Genomic DNA, 19,473 nt, shown 5'->3' with positions numbered 1-19,473 from the left:
AGTGGGGGTGGGGTGGAGGTAGCGATTATTACTACAACTTCAGCACTTAGGTCGGCAGTAATCTTACGACGATTCCCCTGCCATTGTGGTAGGGACGTCCCACTCTTACCCAAGTCGGGGGCCTGAAAACCGGTTCTGTTTCGAACAATGCGTCGCACGGGGTCTTCGCGATCGTATTAAAGCAGTGTCGATGACGGTCAAGAAAGCAATAACATCAAATTCAACCACGTATCCGTTGCTCACAATAAGCGAAAGGTGTGCATGCGCTATCTGCAAAAATGCCCGGTATCGCTGAAAAGTTAAAGATCCGACTCGTCTTGCTCATTAATAACTATGTATATCGAGCTCAAAAACCGTACTGCAAAGAATCTCCGTGGTGGAAGGTCAAACATTAACGGTTTAATACTGCCAATAATCCATAGGAAACTCCTATTACTCTCGACTAATTTTCTAAGTACATTTTTCGTGGTCGACCAAATACCTTGGTAAAAAATTAAAACAGAGTCCATGTCAAAATAATTTTAGGATTTGGACTGCGTCTATATGGAATTAAGAGATAATCTCTTTTAGGGCTTTATTAAACTTATCATATATTGATCTCCCTTTTTCTCGAAATCGGCTCAGTGAATTCTCTTTTAACTTTTCCTACTGTTTGAACAGATTCATTACTAGATACTGTCCAATATGCCTTGAAATCAACGCCTCTAAGTAGGGGTTCAGATAATAAATTATCGATACAATCGATGCACAGTGTCTGTCTTTTTCCTACCCGGTACTCATAGGGTACCACTTATGTCACTGATTCATATGGACGAAAATCGGCATGACTTTCGCCCAGCGTGGATTCGATCCTCCAGAGATAAAAATGTTAAAGCGGGATCCATGTCAAAGATGTTTGAAGAAGGGACGTAACGGCCAAACTGTATGCGTAAGATAAAATCTTAGGAGATGTATTGCACCCGGTCCCCGTTATCTAGCGGCAAATTACTTGAAATCGGCTCCACGAAGTATCTTTAAACTTTTCCTACTGTTTGAACAGATCCCTAAATATATACTTTCCAAGAGGTGTTGAAATCAAACTCCTCCAAGTAAGGGTTGCATTTGTACAAAATATTGATACAATCTATTAACATTTTCCTGTGTTTCATACCTGGTAGCCATAGGGTGCCCCTTATTTTGCTGATTCCAGGGCTTCCTTCCTAGGTTGATTTCCTCTAGAGATAAATTGTACAGGTGGGTCCGTGCCAAAACCTTCTAAGGATATAATATTACGGCATGTGTTGTACCCTACCCTGTATCTAGCCGCAAATTTCTCGAAATCGGCAAAACGAATTTTCTTTGAATTCGAAATCAGCTCCACGCAGTTTCTTTAAACATTTCCTACTATTTTAACTGATCCCTAACTAGATACTTTCTAAGAGGCCTTAAAATCAAACTCCTTTAAGTAAGTGTTCAGTTAGTACTTTGTATTGATACAATCGATGAACACTGTCTGTGTTTTTCATACCCGGTTCCCATCAGATGCAATTGATTTCGCTGCTTTCTCTTCCTTCCTTCCTGAATGTTTGTTAGATTTCATCATCTTCTTTTACACAATACCCTTATCTTCCGATAGTTGGTGTGAGAGTTTAGATGCTACATAAGGTGTGTTTGGATTGTGTATGGGTTGCTGAATGATATAGGTATATTCTATATTATCTTTGTGAGATTTCATCTCCTTCTTTTACACTCGAAGCTACCACAATACGTTTGGAATAGTGTGTTTAAGGGTGTTGCATGGTATAGTTGGTGTGATGGATATTATTTTGGGGATTTAAGGGATAACATATTTTGTGAGATTTCATCTGCTTCTCTTTCACTCTAAGCCAACACAGAATGTTTTGGATAGTGTGTGGGGTGATGCATGGTATAGATGGTGCAATGGAATGTACTTGTATGGGATGTTGGATGGTATAGTGGTGTGATGGATATTATCTTTAAGGGATAGTATATTTTGTTTGCTTCCAGCTTCTTCTCTTACACTCTAAGCTCACACAGGACGTTTTTGGGATAATGGGTGGGGGTAATGGATGGTATAGATGATATAATGGATAGTATTTTTATTTAGTATTGGATGGTAGAGAAGATGTCTAAGAGTATGTTTTGTTTGCTTTCAGCCCATTCTCTTACACTCTAAGCTAACGCAGGAATTTGTTTGCTTTGTGTTTGGAGTGATAGATGGTATAGATAGTATAATGGGTAGCATTTTATGGGGTTTCAATGGTGTATAATGTGTATGAGTGTAGGTTTTGTTTGCTTTCATCTCCTTCTCTTACCCTCTAAGCTAACACAGGATATTTTTTGGATAGTGTGTGGAGTGATATGTGGTATAGATAGTGTAATGCATATTATTTTACTGGGTGTTGGATGGTATTTAAGATGAGAGTATGTTTTGTTTGCTTTCAGTTCCATCTCTTAAACTCTAAGCGAACAGAAGGCGATGAAAATAGTGTTTATGGGGTGTGTGGGATTGTGATGGATATTATTTTTGTGGCGTAAGGAATATTATGTTTTGTTTGTTTTCAGCTATTCTCCTACATTCTAAGCTAACACAGGATGTTTTTGGATAGTTTGTGGGGATGATGGATGGAATATATGATGTAATGGATAGTGTTTTTATGGGGTGTTGGATGGTAGGTAAGATGTGTGAGAGTACGTTTTGTTTGCTTTCAGCTCCTACTCTTACACTCTAATCGAACACAAGGCGATTAGAATAGTGTATGTATCGTGTGTTGGATGGTATATATGATGTAATGGATAGTGTTTTATGGGGTGTTGGATGGTATATAAGGTGTGTGAGAGAATCTTTTGTTTGCTTTCATCTCCTTCTCTTACATTCTAAGCTAACAAGGTCTTACATATATGTGTGTATGTCTAATTTTTAGATAAAACCCCATCTCCCTATTCTAATTTTGTATTTGTGTGAGAGGGTTAGTGGTGTGACTATAGAGACTTACTAACATTGCTTATGCGAGAGTGTCTTTGGTGATTGGATGTCATTGTTAGTATGTTTTTGTTAAAAAAAAGGGCTTCCCTGCTGGAATATGTGATAGTATAGAGTATTGTGTGTTTTGTTTTCAACGGTGTGTTGGTTTGTAAAACCTATGCAAAACAGTTTCTTATAGTCCATGCTAACATCTCTTGTGAATGTTTGGGATGTGATATGTGTAGTTTGGGTGAGGGGGGTTTTCCTTCACGTCCATTTTTGAGGAATATAAAGCGAAGCGTTCGCTAGTGTGGCTATCCCTCATTGAAGTGTCAACAACTAAAAACATGAGCTGCTTAGATGATTTTGGAGTGGTTTGGGATTGTATGGTGAGGCGGAGTAAGTGGTAGAGGAGAACTATTGGGAATATCCAGCTACTCAACAGTGTGTAACAAGACGGGTGACAACATTAAAGAAGCGAGGGACTTGATTAAATAAGTATGGTGGTAGGAAGAGAAGGAGATGAGAGGACTGATTCCATACGAACACTTCAAAGTGGGTTTGTTGAAAAAGCCTTGTGTTTGATGGTAGTGACAACGGATTTTTTTTTAGAAAAGATAGAGGCGTTCTTGTATTGTCCGTACCCACCCTTAAGTTGTGTAAAAATGAGACTAACTGACTTATATAAGACCGAGAGTCTTGTAAGAAACGTAATGGAAGAAGAAGTGAAAAAGGTCAAACCTACCTAGGCAAAGGAGAGGAAGGAAAAGGAAAATAAGAAGAAAAAAGAAGACTTTGACAGACTTAATGAAAACTGGAGGAAAATACAAGAAAAGTTTAGAAAGATGGGTCATCTAGATTAGATCCCGAAGGAAAAAAGAAGGAGAAGAAGATGAATTTGATAGAAAGAATAAGATATTGGTGGACGAAGTGGATGAAATAGAAGAAAAAAAAAAAAAAGAAATAAAAGGCCCTTTTTCAGGGCCATTCCATTGCCTCGAAAAGATTTATACTCTGTTGCCAAAACATTTTTTTGTCTTTATGTAGTATAAATGTTTGTTTATTTGTATATATTGACCCTATACACCCTTGTCCCTAGACAGTCCCACCCTGTTCTATTTCCCTTGACTCTATACAGGCCTTATACATTTTCATTTGACCTACACAGACCTTATACATTTTGACCTAAAACATTTTGACCTATACATTTCGACCCTATAATACTACCCCCTTGCTTTCCATATATAAAATGATATGACTCTATGCAGGCCTCCTTTGCTACTAGTGGGTTAGTACGTACAAATTATTAACAAAAGTGATCCACATTATGAGTTCTTTCATACACGGTACCTGTATGCTTGTTTCAACGTTTCCATGGGCTTCAAAAGAGTCGATGTCAACTGAAGGCTTCTTAAACTCGTAAATACCCCCAAATAATTATCCTCTAAGCATATTGTGTCCACACAAGAGAAATCTTCAATTTCACACTTTAGAATCCGAATACTATTACTTCACGCCATGTACCAGAAGACACGATCCAAACACCTACAAAACAACTAATTAATCATATCTCAAATTACTAAACATGTATACCATACCTAGCAATATCCTGAACCGATCCTACATATAATCGATGATCTGTCTGTATTCAACCTTATACAGCCCCAACTGAGTCAGAATAATAGCAATGAATGCCATGAAGAGCTTCAATTGACAACAGGTAAGTGGTAACCAATTACTTATTGATTTGGGAATAAGGAATGAATAGCCAACAGGATGTAAGGAATAAGTAATCAAGTGCATTTAGAAATGGTGGAATCGGGAATAAGTAACTGGTTACTTATTTCTTATTGAATCGTAACTGGTTACTTATTTTTTATTCATCTGAATAAGGAATAAGGAATAAGTAAAGAACTCGATATCACTATATTTCGCCACCTTCTATTGATCTTAAAAATATTACAAAATTGTTTGCTTTCTGGTAGGTCAAATGACCCTTGACATTCAGAAAGGTTGTATATCCGTACATTACAATGTTGCAAATACTGCTACACACAATCAATGTATGTTACTTTTAATGCATGAATCAAATTACTCACGTCCCATTATGATATTAACCTCTCCACGAGACTTTTCTTATTCAAATAGCACGTATTTTCTGTCACCGGGTACAATTTCTTACTATTTTAGGAATATAATACGTATGATGGTTAAAGGTTTATGGTATTCATTTGTAGACGGAATCAGAAAAAGAAACAGGCCTGAAGTTACGAATGTAATATTTTCTAGTCTAGCATAAAGTAGATTGCATACAAGTTACATAAATTATGGAGTTTCTTCTTTGCCTTATTGTAACATTGATATAGTCCAACAATACATGTTGATAACAAATTATCAGATACGGATTAAAATTAAGCTAGAACAATATTAACAAAAAGATGTCAATGAGAAACACGTTCACAATTAGAAGCTAAATGGCTGTTCCTGATTCTGAAATAAATGAATGTCACAAAATACATACTGACACGTACAAAAATGAAACAAAATCACACTAACCTGCCAGTGGATTCTAGTAGTTATCTATAAAACGAATCTATCTGCAGAATTTTCTGAAAGAGTCGGGACTTCAATTACTAAAGCACGAGCTTTCACGAGGAACTTACTACTCACTTCAAGTGTTCGTGGTGCATAAGTGTACAAATACGAACACCTATTAAAATGACTCTCCTACTGAATTACCTTATGTTTGAAAAAAGAGTCACACCATATTTTGGTACATAGTATGCGGTATGCATATCCATACAAATTAATACAAGAGATAATTTTATTTCGAGCTATTAATATCTATGACATCGTTATATAGTTGAACAGTCTTAAATTTAAATATGGCAGCTTTCTCAAACTCGAGTGAGAAAATCACATAATATACTTTAGTCGCCATCTAAGAAGTGCTGTCAAATAATTTCATTGAAATTCTTGCACATTACAACCCGATCAGTTTTACATGCCGAAGAAAAATATCCGTAATTCGTCAAATTTCCTTTCAAATACATTATTTCAGTTCGATGGGTTCTTTTCGCATTATCGATCAGGTTGTATTTATTCTAACTCCCAGGAATTCTTTCATGGTTATCCACTTAAATCCACTATAGGGCATTGCCATTGACCAGTCATATCAGTTATTTTTGTATAGATAAATAATATACTTGATAGGTTTTTCTGGGTTAAAATCTTTCATGTATTTATTGTTGGCGCGTGCGTGTTTTTTTATAATAAAAACTATTACATTGATGCCACCGCGGATACTTTTCTCGATAAAATAAAACATATTAGGATCTGTTAACAACTCAAGTTTTTTCTGCGATGTTTTTTGTTAATGCGTCCCAGGAAAGGCTTGTCGCTGAGTAATACCAGGCTTGATCTAAGCCGTAACAGTCTAGGCCGGTTTTGCGAAATTGTTGGAAAATATCGGATAATAACAACACGTCGGTGTATAAATATAAATCATGATAATCGCCAAAGATTTTACTATTAAATTCTTTCCAAACTTGTGTTGCATGCTGATATTATGCATCAGTTACATTTTTATGTCAATCATGAATAAAACCTGGATTTATCCGGTCATGCAGCCTAGTAAATCGATCAGTAAATCGATCAGTAAATCGATAAGGGCCATCAAAGTATTCGTATGGGAAAATGCCTTTTGCAGTAAGATATTTTATTTTTGATTTATCAAAGTGTTTACTTAATTGTGGAAAATTATTACAGTTCTTTGCTAGTGCATCGAGAGATGATTTCATAAACTGATAACTATCATAATCTGCCAATTGTAATTGCAATAAATTTCTCCATGTTGTTAGGAATGCTACAGAGTTTAGTTCTTTTTATCGATACAGTATTGTACGATATCAGGATGGCCAAGCGCTTGTAGAATAAAATTACCATTATGACCTCGTAAATTGTGGAAAATTACTGGAATAAATGTTTGCGTGTTACGCTTGTCACGGCATTGTTTGTGTGCTGGCCCTAGATAAATTCCTGTTAAACCGTTAATATATGGAACTTTTCTGTTTTCAATTGGATCATCGTTGGTAAAATATTTTTTACAAACCATAGTGTATTTCATCTTATGCAATTCTTTGTTAGCATCAGGCACTGGATGATCATTAAATCTCAATAGTATTTTTGTAATTCTGTTCTCTTCTTCGAATAAGGATTTCAACATGTGCACCTGTGGTGGTAAGTCATCATCGTTGTTAACTCGATAAATTGGTGACAGTTTTTAAAATTCCTTGATAGTACAAACTGTATTTAACGCGTACGATGCTGGAATATGCTGTTTGACTCGTATTGTTTTGTAGATACATTTGGCATGGATCTATACCACGGTAACATTTATTATTTTTGCATGGCACAAAAATGATTCGTAATCACCGTATATTACAAATGGTATTATTCTAGTTCGTTCGTACTTGTTAAAATGTAACAGTGATTTTTCCTTAGTTGGCATTGTTCTGAGAATGACGTTACTGTAATTACTATGATCGTGCAGTTTATCACGTGTTTGAAATCTGCTCAGACATTTATAACAGAAATGAACTTTATGCTGATGATTAGATAGTGTTGTACTAATAAACTTACTAAACATTTTGATCCAAACAAAGTGTTTTTTCTATAATAATAAATTCATTGTATGATCATTGGTTTGTTTTGCTAGTTGTGAGATGCTAAAGGGAAAAGGCTTGTTTGCATCGGTAATTGAAAATGCATTAATTCCACCTGGGAACAGTGAGCTGTTTTGTTGTTCTATCCTTGCTATTTGTTTGGTTGGTGTTGCAAAAGCTAATACCAGTAAGATTTAATCGGTCCTGAAATGGTTTTATTTTGTCACACGATCTGCGTTATCGTTGGTGGGAAATAACGGTGACAACAAGCTCTACATTATACACCTGTTATCGTCATTTTTGACATTAAAATATGATTTTGTCGCTATGACTGTGGCTGGCAAATCTGTGTAGGTCCCACCGGTTATCATATCAAGTGCGTGCGTGTACACTTTAATAGAAGTAATTTTATATAAAACCCATCCTGATCCATATGACGTGTGTTGTTCGGTTATTTTCGTTATCTGGTGGTATATCTCATTAGCAATATCATGTAGGTCTGTATCAGCCATTACAGTTCTTGTTGAAGCTCTGAATTCACGCTCATCTAGCACATCTGGATCAGTCGCTTTGTACATTATAACGTCATATAATAATGTTATTTTAAGTGTGGGAAATTTAGATAGTTCAGCGGCGAAAACTAGTTTTATAATTTCTTTGAGATCAAGAAAGCTAAACGACGTTGATTTTAACGTAGGCCGTCTCGACTTTGATGGTATTGTTTTTGGTGAACTTATACTCGTTATCAAGTCCGTCAAAAATTCTGTTTTATCAGTAACCTCAAGATCATAGTCGTTGGATCGTATTGTTAGCTCTTTCATAGCATTGTCAGACCTATCTGGTAGTCCTGTAAATCGACAATCTTTTCTGCTAGATTAACGTAGTCGTCATTTGATCTTGGCCAAGGCGATTTTAACGCCAGTAAGGCTCTTATATAATTTTGATATAGGTCTTGCAATGTTCTGGCGGTTGGGCATGCTACCAGTCCAGCCAGCTACATCGTAAAAGAGAAGCTTATTAATCATCTTTGTCCTTTTTTGCGACATATTATATCCTATAATATATATTTACTTACTATAAAATTAATTCAGCCAAATTATTTATTATTCAACAAATATTGCTCATATACTATGCCATATGAATACATGTAAATGTCTCCTACAGGGGTCAATTAATAAATGTGGAAAGCGCTGTTTCAAGGAACGTTGCGGCCCTCATTATTCTCTAGTGGTAAAAAACCCCACTGGCAGTTCCAAAACCATGTCATACTTGTAGTAAAGGTGTTAGGAGCTCGTATTCAATATGTGCAGGGTGTGGCGGTGATAGATACCGTATTCTTTTGTGTTAATATAACACGCGTGATGTTAAGTCAGTCCGAAGTACAAGGCCTTCTACCATTGATGAATTCCTTAATGATCGACAGGTGATTTAGACACGTATGATTTTGTCGATAAGATATTTCTAGGAGGGTTCTATCTGATTGAGATTTAGATTTTCGAAACAAGGCCTCAGTATTTAACAAAATGTAGGTATATGTAGGAGGTTTCAAATACCGGAAATACGGGTTAAAACATATCTGAGTTTGTCGACGCTTTTGATTTTTATTTAGGTTTAGATTCTCAAAATAATACGTCGTCATAAATATGTTTTTAATTTTTTTAGGTATATGTAGCAAATATGTGAAATACGGGCTAAACACATTTAATTTTCGGCGCCCATTGTTTTGTCGGCGCTTTTTATATCTTAAAAAGGCCTAAAAACCCTGAAACAACCCGTGTTTTCAAGTATTTTTAAAGGGCAAAAATTTGCCTGCTTTTTATGCGGTTTTATAGACCTCTATTTAGGAAATCCTGGCTTGTAAGGTAGAATCAGCCAACATCGGACTTATATTATACTACTAAACCTGAAAGAGAGCCAGTTTATTAGGCCTTGTAGTATTCGAAACGGACACCTTCATCAATGATGGACGATAGTCCCTTTATATGACCCAATGTCCAACGTATACATCTTAAAACAAACGTCCTAATTATGGAGAGATATTTACATTTATTCAATTAATGGCTTTTATTTTATTTTTTAAATAGAGAAAGAAACAATGCCCCAAACACATTTTAGACAATTTAATGAATGAATGGATTTAAAGTAAATAAACTGAGAATTTAAATAAATATGCAACACATACACACACAAACACACACACACACACACACACACACACACACACACACACACCGCAAATCTAGAATCAAATCAATCAATAAATATAGACATATATGAATAGGAACACACGACAACTAAATATGTTCTGACGAAAAACTGCAAATTAAATAGCTTTTATGGTAGAGAATGTTGACAATGTCAGGTATTGGCATAGGCCAATAGGAGTTAATCAGCTTGAATCTATGATGAATCTGACTTCAGCACTGGCAGAAGTCCAAGGAAGAATCACACACTATGTAGTAAGGAAGACTACTCTGACAACCGTATCGAATGATGTAGTCTCTCTTTTACATGCAAGTGAGAGGCAAACAAAATGTCATCTAGAGCTGGTAATAGCAAATGCATTAAATGAACTTACATGTTTGCATTTTTAATTTCATGTTCATTAGAACTGCACAGGTTCCCACATTAGATCAACACAAAACTGCATTGCAATCTACACTACATTTCTAACAGCAACCATATTTCAAATGAAAAACATTTGATCTATCCAAACCAAATTATTTTATCATCACAGAACAAAGCACTTTGATCTAATTACTGTCCATTTAATATCAAAAGAAAATGTTACATGTCCAAAGAACAGCCCATGTATATGCTTGAATAAATGTGTTGTGTCTGTAAAATATACTTTTCTTTTTTAAGTCTCTATTCTGTCTGTGAGTCTTTCTTTGGAACATCGCTGTCATTTTTTGTGTGTTTTCATCTTCTGTGACTTGATGTTGACGTTCCTTTGATTCATAATCTACCACGAAAGAAAACATTCACTAGAAAGAGAGGCCACTGTTGTCATCATGAATGTTACAGAAGGTACTGTGTTGTTAGGACGCGTACGTACCCCAGAAAACAACACTGCTTTTCAACGATGTCTCCTTCTCTCTGTAACTTCCAATTTGTCGTTGATCATGCTGACAATCAACCCTGATTTAGTACCAGTGTTTCCTCATTTGGTAGTTGTAACAATTGTAAATCCCTTTTTAAAAGAACTAACCTTTTTCGACAGCAGCGACGACTACTGCTCTCACCACTGTAGAAACAGTTACAAAAGTGATCCTAAGACCAAAGTAGAGACAGCGCAAATGTATTGTGAAGTTTACTGGATTTATCTAAACAATAACTGTCGCCGCGCCCCTATTTGCTACTTCTGTCTGTGATAATGACTTGTAATACTTTTACATTTTCTAAAGTCGAAATGTCTACAAGTCATAGACATATATATATATATATATATATATATATATATATATATATATATATATATATAATCAACAACGTTCCTTTACGTCCCCAGGGTATTGTGTCCAATCGGTCATGGTAGTACTTTAAGATGAGGATCGATATTCATTTTGAAGTAGTTTTGTTTAACGAGGTTCCAAATACGGTTTAAAACAATGTTATTCAGATTAAATAAAAGTGCAACGTTTACATGAAACAGAATATGCTCTTGCATCTGCTGATTGATACATTGTATCAAAGATTTTGATGTCTCTCTCTCGCACACTTTGTATTTGTTTTTCTAGCAATGTTAAATTCTTGGTTGTATACCTATTGTTTCTTCATTTAATTTAGGTGGTAGCTACATCAGATTTAGAAACAAATTTTTTGACGAGACCTATATCTATCTGTCGCGTTTAAAGTATTCGATCCTTTTTGCAAGCATATTTATACCGTTACGGTACACTGATCAAGTTTGGCGAGCTCATGCGTAAGTCCTCATTATTTTCAAATGAAGAAACAATTATATTATGAACGAACCAGGGACTCCTAGGAGATTGTAATATAATATTTATTATTATTTGTAATTATTATATGAATATGTCTTGTAAACATTTTGTAATATTACAATATAATTACTTCGAAAGATTAACTAATATATATGAAGAAAATGTGCTCACTAAAATCATGCATCTTATAAACCCTTTTCAAGCGAAACGCCAAACATCATGTACTGGTCTCATTTTGACTCAAGCTTACAATATACACTGAACAATATTATATTAATTTAAAGCCTGGTGTGTGCATCTATGCTACGGGGGAATGTCACGACAGTTTCTAGTACCCTTGAATTGTTCATTAGATTTTCACTTGCAAGTGAATGTTTTTTTTAACCTAAGTTAACCATGAACTTAGAAAACAAAACAGATACTTCATTTTCGAGGTCAAACTGATCAGAAGAAAGTTTCGAAACATTTCGATTAAATGGCATCCGTTTGGTTATTGCAATGTGTACACGTTTAGAAACTTTTGTAAACGTTGCGGGATTAGTATTTTCAATATCTCTAAGTTTTCTATGAAATAAGAAAAAGAAATTATTTTTCTCAGCTTTGTCATACGGCTGAGAGTATAAGTGTGACAAATAAACATAGTGCATGGATTATTTTTATACACACAAAATGTTTGTTATTATTATTATTATTATTATTATTATTGGGTTAGGTGTTCTTACACTAACTTAAATGTTCATGATTGCTGGTGTTGGGGAATTAACTCAAGACAAGAGATGGTAAAATACAAGTGATTAGATGATCAAATGGATATCGGCTTCAAAGTTTGATTTTTCAGAACCATGACCAGAAATGGTTCCTGTTAAGGATGCCGATACCAAACGTGGAATTTTTTCCACATCATAAATGATTTTTTCCCGTTAACTGATACAATAAACAAAAAACTTTGTTTATCGTACTTTTTTATCCATAGTACGACGGATGAGTCGAAACTGCCATGATTTAAATTCAGTTGAGAAGTTTTATTAGGAACGAGAAACAAAATGTTTAAGCCGTTATGGGAATATCTCCATTAAAATATGAAAAAGAACAGTTTCGAATCACACTTATGGAGGAATCTGTCCCGCACAGTGTGTGTGTGTGTGTGTGTGTGTGTGTGTGTCTGTTTAACATTATATTTTATCAAAATATAACGCATGTTTGAATTAAACTTCCTCTACAAACTACCAAAAGATAAAAAATGTATCAAGAAAAAAAATCATTTTGACTTTTAAAAATTGGGTAAAATGTACGTATTTTGCTTGAAAACGTACCTAGTATTTTAATATGATGGTACATAAAACGGCAATAAGGTCCCGCCGGAGCATTTTGACCAAAAGGCTCATTTAACAGTAAATAAACTAAACTTAACCTGACAATGTAGTTGTGTGAGATATAAATAAAAGTCTTGCAAATTATCAGGATTTTAAATGTCAGTTCAGCATTTTAAAAATCATACGAGCTCTGATTACTTTTAGATACTATTTGTACTTATATTACAGTTATCTTGTGAAAACGTTAATTCAGACATGTAAGAAAATAATTATAAACAAAAAAGTTTATAGGAAAATAATAGATATAACAAGTTTTACTTCAGAAATAAAATGTGTATTGCAAATGAAGATTTTTGAATGGCAAAAGGCACATCAACATCACTAGTCTAATGTGTATATTGAATGTCATAGATATATTTTAAATTGATTTGGAGGCTTGCCTTGAAAATAAAGTATTGATAATGCAATGATGCACAGAAAGATTTTTTAAAAGTGAAGAAATGAGAATATAAAGTGGTACATCGACGCCTCTATAGAGACCAGTGTTTGTCAAGGTTGAAAGAGATATCTGAAAGGTGTTTGGTGTTTTAACACTGAAACTAACGTGTGGATAATAGACGGAAAGAATAATAAACAGATCAAAACATTTTAAAATATTCAAATAATAATAATAATAATAATAATAATAATAATGAGGACTTTGTATAGCGCCTAATCTTTAGAAGCTCTAAGCGCTTTACAACATTAGACAACACCTATATTATTACAAAAACAAACAACACTAAATTAGAAAAACATTAAAAAAAAAAAAAAAACATGCTGAGAATGTTTCAGGTAGGAAACATTATTAGGTCTTTAAGTTTGTTCTTGCTGTCAAAATAAGTGAGTTTTGAGAGCCCTCTTAAATGTGATCACTGCGTCTTTGTGTCTAAGTTCAGTGGGCAATTCATTCCACGTTGCTGGGCCCTGGTATACAAAAGAACGCTGTCCATATGACTTTGTTTTCATAGTGGGAATAATGAGTATACAATTGGCATAAGAGGAGCGTAAGTATCTTGCTGGTGTGTACACTTTGGTGCGGTCGGATAGGTATGTTGGATTAGAGTCCGACAGTGAAATGTAGCACAGAGAACACATTTTGTGTTTGATTCTGGATCGAATGGATAGCTAGTGTAGGGTACAGAGCAGCGCGGAGGTGTGCTTTGATTGTGGTACTCTAAGTATGATCCTAGCAGCTGTGTTTTGAACTTTTTGAAGTTTCTGGAGCAGATATTGAGATGAACCAGACATAATTGAGTTACAATAGTCCAGTCTTGAAAGTACTAATGAACATACAAGTGTTTTAGTGGGATCAACTGAAAGATATTTGCGAACTGAGCTGATGCGTCTCAGCTCAAGATATGCAGCCTTGCATATGTTCATGACATGTTGGTACAATGTGAGAGTACTGTCCAGAGTAACACCTAGGTTTCGTTCTGATTGTGTGAATTTAATGTTGGCGTTGCTGATATTTATTGTTTGAGGTGAAGGATGTGAATGAGAAAGTCTTTGTGTTGTGATCAGAATGGCCTCAGTTTTATCATCATTCATCTGGAGCTTGTTACAAGTCATCCATGATTTCACATCAGAAATGCACCTCTCTACACCTTGGATGGTAGCATCAATTTCAGGTGAGATACTGGATGATGATCTATGACACTTGAGAGCGACTGAGTGTATATAATGAGGAGAACAGGTCCAAGAACAGACACCTGTGGAACAACTGGGCTGGAGTCTATTACATTTGCAGATACAATTTGTGTCATGTTGACCAAGTAGGACTTGAACCACAGTAAGGCTGTATCATGAATGCCAAATACATGCTGGAGACGGTGAAGTAATATACCATGGTCTATTGTGTCAAATCCTGCAAACAAATCAAGGAGGGTGAGGACTGTAATCTTTCCGCTATCCAACGCAGAGAGAATGTCATTAACTACTTTCAGAAGAGTTATTTCAGTACTGTGGCAAGGGCGATATGCAGATTGTACATTGCTAAAAAGACTATTTGAATTTAGATGAGATACAAGTTAGGATAGAACAACCTTTTCTAAGAGTTTTGAAATGAATGGGAGATTAGAAACTGGGCGGTAGTTCTTTAAATCGTTATGGTCTAGTGTTGGTTTCTTCAGCAGAGGCTTTACAATGGCAGTTTTGAAAAATGATGAGAATTCCCCAGATGAGAGAGAAGTAATAATAACATCATTTAGTGAAGGCAATGCTGGATCTAAGCACTCAAGCAGCAGTGATGTTGGAATTGGATCAAGTTCACATGACTTTGGTGCACTCTTCATCACGATTGTTCGTACGAAATCCATAAAGACAGGTTCAAATGCTGCTAATGGTTGACTCTCAAATTCTGTATCACAACTGTATGGTGACGATGCGTCAATTGAAATTGTGGTGTCAAGCTTATCTCTAATGGTTTGTACTTTGTCACGGAAGAAATTTGCAAACATGTCCGGAAGGTCGACTGGAGAGAAGGTAGTTGGAAGTGGTGTAGAGTTGTTCCTTGACCCTAGCTTGTTAGTAATCTCGAACAGCTCTTTGGAGCTGGAACTTTCCATGATCTTTGTAGTGTAGTGGGCTGATTTCGCTGCATGGACTATATTTGTGACATTCTTCTTAGCGACTTCATATATTTGCTTATGAATAGTGAGTCTGGTGGAAAGCCAGAGCCTCTCAGCTTTACGGCGGTCTCTTTTTAGCAGTGCGAAGCTGGTCCCTAACACTGCTATACCATGGAGAACACTTTTGAATTGATACTCTGTACTTGGTAGCTGGGGCATGTTTGTCAAGTAATGAACGTAGACAGTTATCGAGTTGCTCTGCGGTACGAGGTAAGCAAGTTGTTTGGTTAGCTTGGATGTCATGCATTAATTTGGTTCTATTTATCATACGGAGGTTTCTATTAGTAGCAGATAAAGGTGGAGGGATAGGGAATGATACGTGAAGATGGCATATAATGCAGAGGTGATCTGATGCAAGGTCATGGGATACCAGGGAGGACCGTAGAATGTCAGCATCAGGTCTATGAAGAATCCTGTCTAAAATGTGACCATGTTTATGGTTGGGTTGGTTAACTGACTTTTTGAGATTGAAAACATTAATGGAATCTATGCGTTTTGATGTATTTGAGTTTCCGGGACAGTCAAAGTGAAAGTTGAAATCTCCAGGAATAATCAGGTTGCCACCTATCGAATTTCCATACTCCAGGAGATTCGGAAACTGCTCCAAAAAGGGAGAGTCAGCCAGCTTGTTTTTTCTACTAGTAGGAGGGCGGTATAGGCAGAAAAAATAGAATGACCTTTGCTCCAGTGTGAGTGTGGTTTGGACTAGTTCAAAAGATGTGTGGTCGAAATTGAATGTTGTGGTATAGTTAAGATGTTTTATCATGGAGTTCTTTGTGATGACAGCAATTCCACCTCCGCGAGAATTGCGGGGGAACGACTGGATGGAGTAACCAGTGGGTGTTAAATCCGCACACTTGGGTTCATCGCCTGATGTTTTTAGCTATGTTTCTGTCACAAAAAATATGTCAACATTTTGGTCGTTGATAAAATTAACTATTTCTGTGCGCTTTTCCGTTGGTCCTACTGACTGGGCATTGAATAATGCAATGCGCAGATGTATTGCTTGTATAGTTGACACAAAGGTTGACGAATTAATAGGGATTTGAATTAGGTTATCTAAATTAACGGTCGAAATTTTTTTAAATGGTTGTGCCGACATAAGGGAGATAACTGGAATTCTTCTTCCTGTTCTAAACCGGCCAGCTTTGAAACAATGTTTCTATTTTCGCTTCTGTTTATATTTAGGTAATGATGAATGTAGTCCCAGTTCGTTTAGTCTAGAGCACAATGTAGTGTGGAGAGCCAAGGAGTGAACATTTAAAGCAATTAATGAGGGTCCATCGTAGCACAAACGGGCTGACGGCGAGTATCACGTGATGACGGTTTGTTCAAAAACATTGGAGCAAGAAAGCTGAGAAAAAAGTCTAATTATTCTCATTTCCAAAACGAGGAGATGAAGAAACACATACGAATTTAACAGCCAATACATAATGAACACAATAACGAAGATGAAAACAGGCAACAAGCACAGATATCATGAAAACGGCACTAAAAAAAGAAGAGCTGCTTCAAGCCGGTTAAGCGATAGCGGACATCTTGTCAAATGTGAATATAAAAAGTAACATCTCCACCAGTAACGTAACATGTGTGCCGAATTTAATAAAGAGATTTTCTCTATGGTTTGGAACTTTTACTACATTAACGAAAGTGTGGATAATGGTTGGCTGAATGGACAAATATACAACAATCACTTTTTTATTGTCTAAACTGTTGAAAAATATATAACAACATGCATATATGGATCACTGGTCTAATATTTACACCATAGAAAGTGTGGCTGGTGGATGTATAAGTAAACAAACAACGGTTGTAAATATCGAAATAAAAATACAGTGGAACTGTGAATAACAAAAGGCATATTTGGATTATAGGTATAATATATTCACCAATACTTGTAGTCATACTTTAAATGGTGTTTGAGTTTTGACTGGAGAGATGGATAGAAATAATGAACACAACTAAAATCATTAAAAATGAGACAAAATCACCAACGAAATGTTCATCCAATATGTATTCCAAGTTTCAAAGAGGTATCTGGAATGGTTTGCAGCTTGTGATTCCTACACGAACATGTTTGCAGATGCATATAGTTATACCCACAGCTTTGCATACAGAAGGGATACAAGGAAATTAACCATAATTATTCTACTTTACGTAATGTCAGTACACGTGATAGTAGAGTTAACAGAATTCGCAGCACTTGATCACTACCGATACGGTAATGTAGTATACCTCAAAATATGCTTGAGTATATCACATTTTATAGAAGCAAATGCAAGAGTTGCAATTTAAATTATAAAAGCAGGTTATTAATTGTCATTTCAGACATGAATAATACCTCACAGCAATCTACGTTGGACAAAATAGTATATCATGTATATTTAATACTCACATATTATTTTGATATGGATCCTTTCACGAGTCTTTGAAATCGATCAGTTCAAAGCATTGCATCTCTCTAAATCTCAATGGCGTACGAATCACTGAATGTTGTATTTCATATTTGTGATCAATCACGAATCATTTAGTCTTCCGGGTATGTGAACAACCTAAAACACCTTACAAACTAAGAAAACGATTGCTTTGTCCTTTTCGATGTTTTACCTACCTGTTGGGATTGGTCATTATAATACCAAGACAAAGACAACCAATTGCAGCAAAGCAAACGTATAACAGAGTACTTTCGATTTAGCTTCTGAGAAATACTATTTTTAGCTGGAAAATTTCAAAATGTCAACTTTCGGGAAAGAATTTTTTTAAATCGATTTTTCGCACAGAAGGTTCGTTATAGATAAAGTTCAGATATTGAGCACCGCAAGTAATAGTATGTGTTTCCTCTGACCCTTGCCACCCCATTTTTGATATTTGTTTTTTATGTTGGGGTGTAGGGTCAGAGTCCATTGCCTATCGAAAAGTTGGAATTGGGCATAGGGTACTCGCCTACTAACAGGCAAACTTAAATGACCTTACACTGAGCCATACTTACATTACATCGATAGGGAAATCATTTATCTTCTCAGAAATTACAAGTGTAACACCGACTGCGTTGATAAAATTTGACCTCGTTCGCACCATTTGCATTGCTAGTCACATGACTAGCCAAATCTCGCGGCCGATATGTATACCACGTAACAGGTCTAATAGTCACGTGATAACAACAAAACTGGATGATGCGACAGCGACATGTTTCTGGCTGGTGTCATGTCAATTAATATGTTGAAAACCATATGTTCTTTCGTGTTATTGTAGACATTGCGTGACCATTTAATATTTTCGAGTGTTTACTTCAACAACAGTGGGGAATAACTGTACTATGATCGAGTGTTCATGCTGCGGCACATAGTTTCAGAAAAAAGGATTTAAAAGAATATCAATTCATTCTAAATTTATAGGTGGGCCTAGTGAGGCAGAATCACTGAAAAAGCATATTCTGTGACATTCACGCCTGAAACACATGCATTCATTTGTATTGAATGAAGTTTGACAATAAAATACTGGATGTAAACAAGACTAACCTTGATTAAGTAGAAGAGAATTTAGAAAAATTCGAAAAACAGAGTCGTATGTGAAGATTAAAACCACGCTAATACATCGCGAAAATGCTAAGAAAACCAAAGCTATCTCCTTGCCAAGAAAAGTATACCAATCTACAGAGGTTTATGACAGATTCCTTACTGGTGAACCGGCTTCCAGTGATATGGGTTTTAATCATCAACAGCAAGCAAACTGAAATATCAACTGCCAAAGAACTCGGACGGATAAACTTTACTTTCGGTAGCGAAAACGTCTGAAACCGTCCGCCATCCCGGCTGATAACAGAATGAGTAGATCTAGATTACTTGGTTAGCACATGTGGAGAGAGATATAACCTGGTTGAACACGATAAGACTCTGCTCGGGCAAGTAATCACCTCCT

The 19,473-nt window shown here is 35.8% G+C and overlaps 1 protein-coding gene across 3 annotated transcripts in view; it reads right to left on the bottom strand.

Moving 5' to 3' along the window:
- LOC149789241 (uncharacterized) overlaps window positions 1–18,146 on the bottom strand; it is a 121,859-nt gene extending 103,713 nt beyond the window's left edge. The window contains exon 1 of one of the 3 annotated variants that reach the window (XM_089975411.1): window positions 17,951–18,146. The gene's annotated coding sequence lies outside the window, so the exon portion shown is untranslated. Of the gene's footprint in view, window positions 1–4,315; window positions 4,383–5,521; window positions 5,648–17,950 lie in introns of those variants that run through there. The other 2 variants (XM_089975412.1, XM_089975413.1) reach the window with 2 other exon arrangements.
- Between the last annotated feature and the right edge of the window lie 1,327 nt (window positions 18,147–19,473).

This window comes from Sinohyriopsis cumingii, chromosome 11, assembly GCF_028554795.1.
Source record: "Sinohyriopsis cumingii isolate HCF-2022 chromosome 11, ASM2855479v2, whole genome shotgun sequence".
Taxonomy (NCBI): Eukaryota; Metazoa; Mollusca; class Bivalvia; order Unionida; family Unionidae; genus Sinohyriopsis; species Sinohyriopsis cumingii.
The sequence above is the reverse complement of the archived record's forward strand: the minus strand, read 5'-3'. Positions and strand labels throughout refer to the sequence as shown.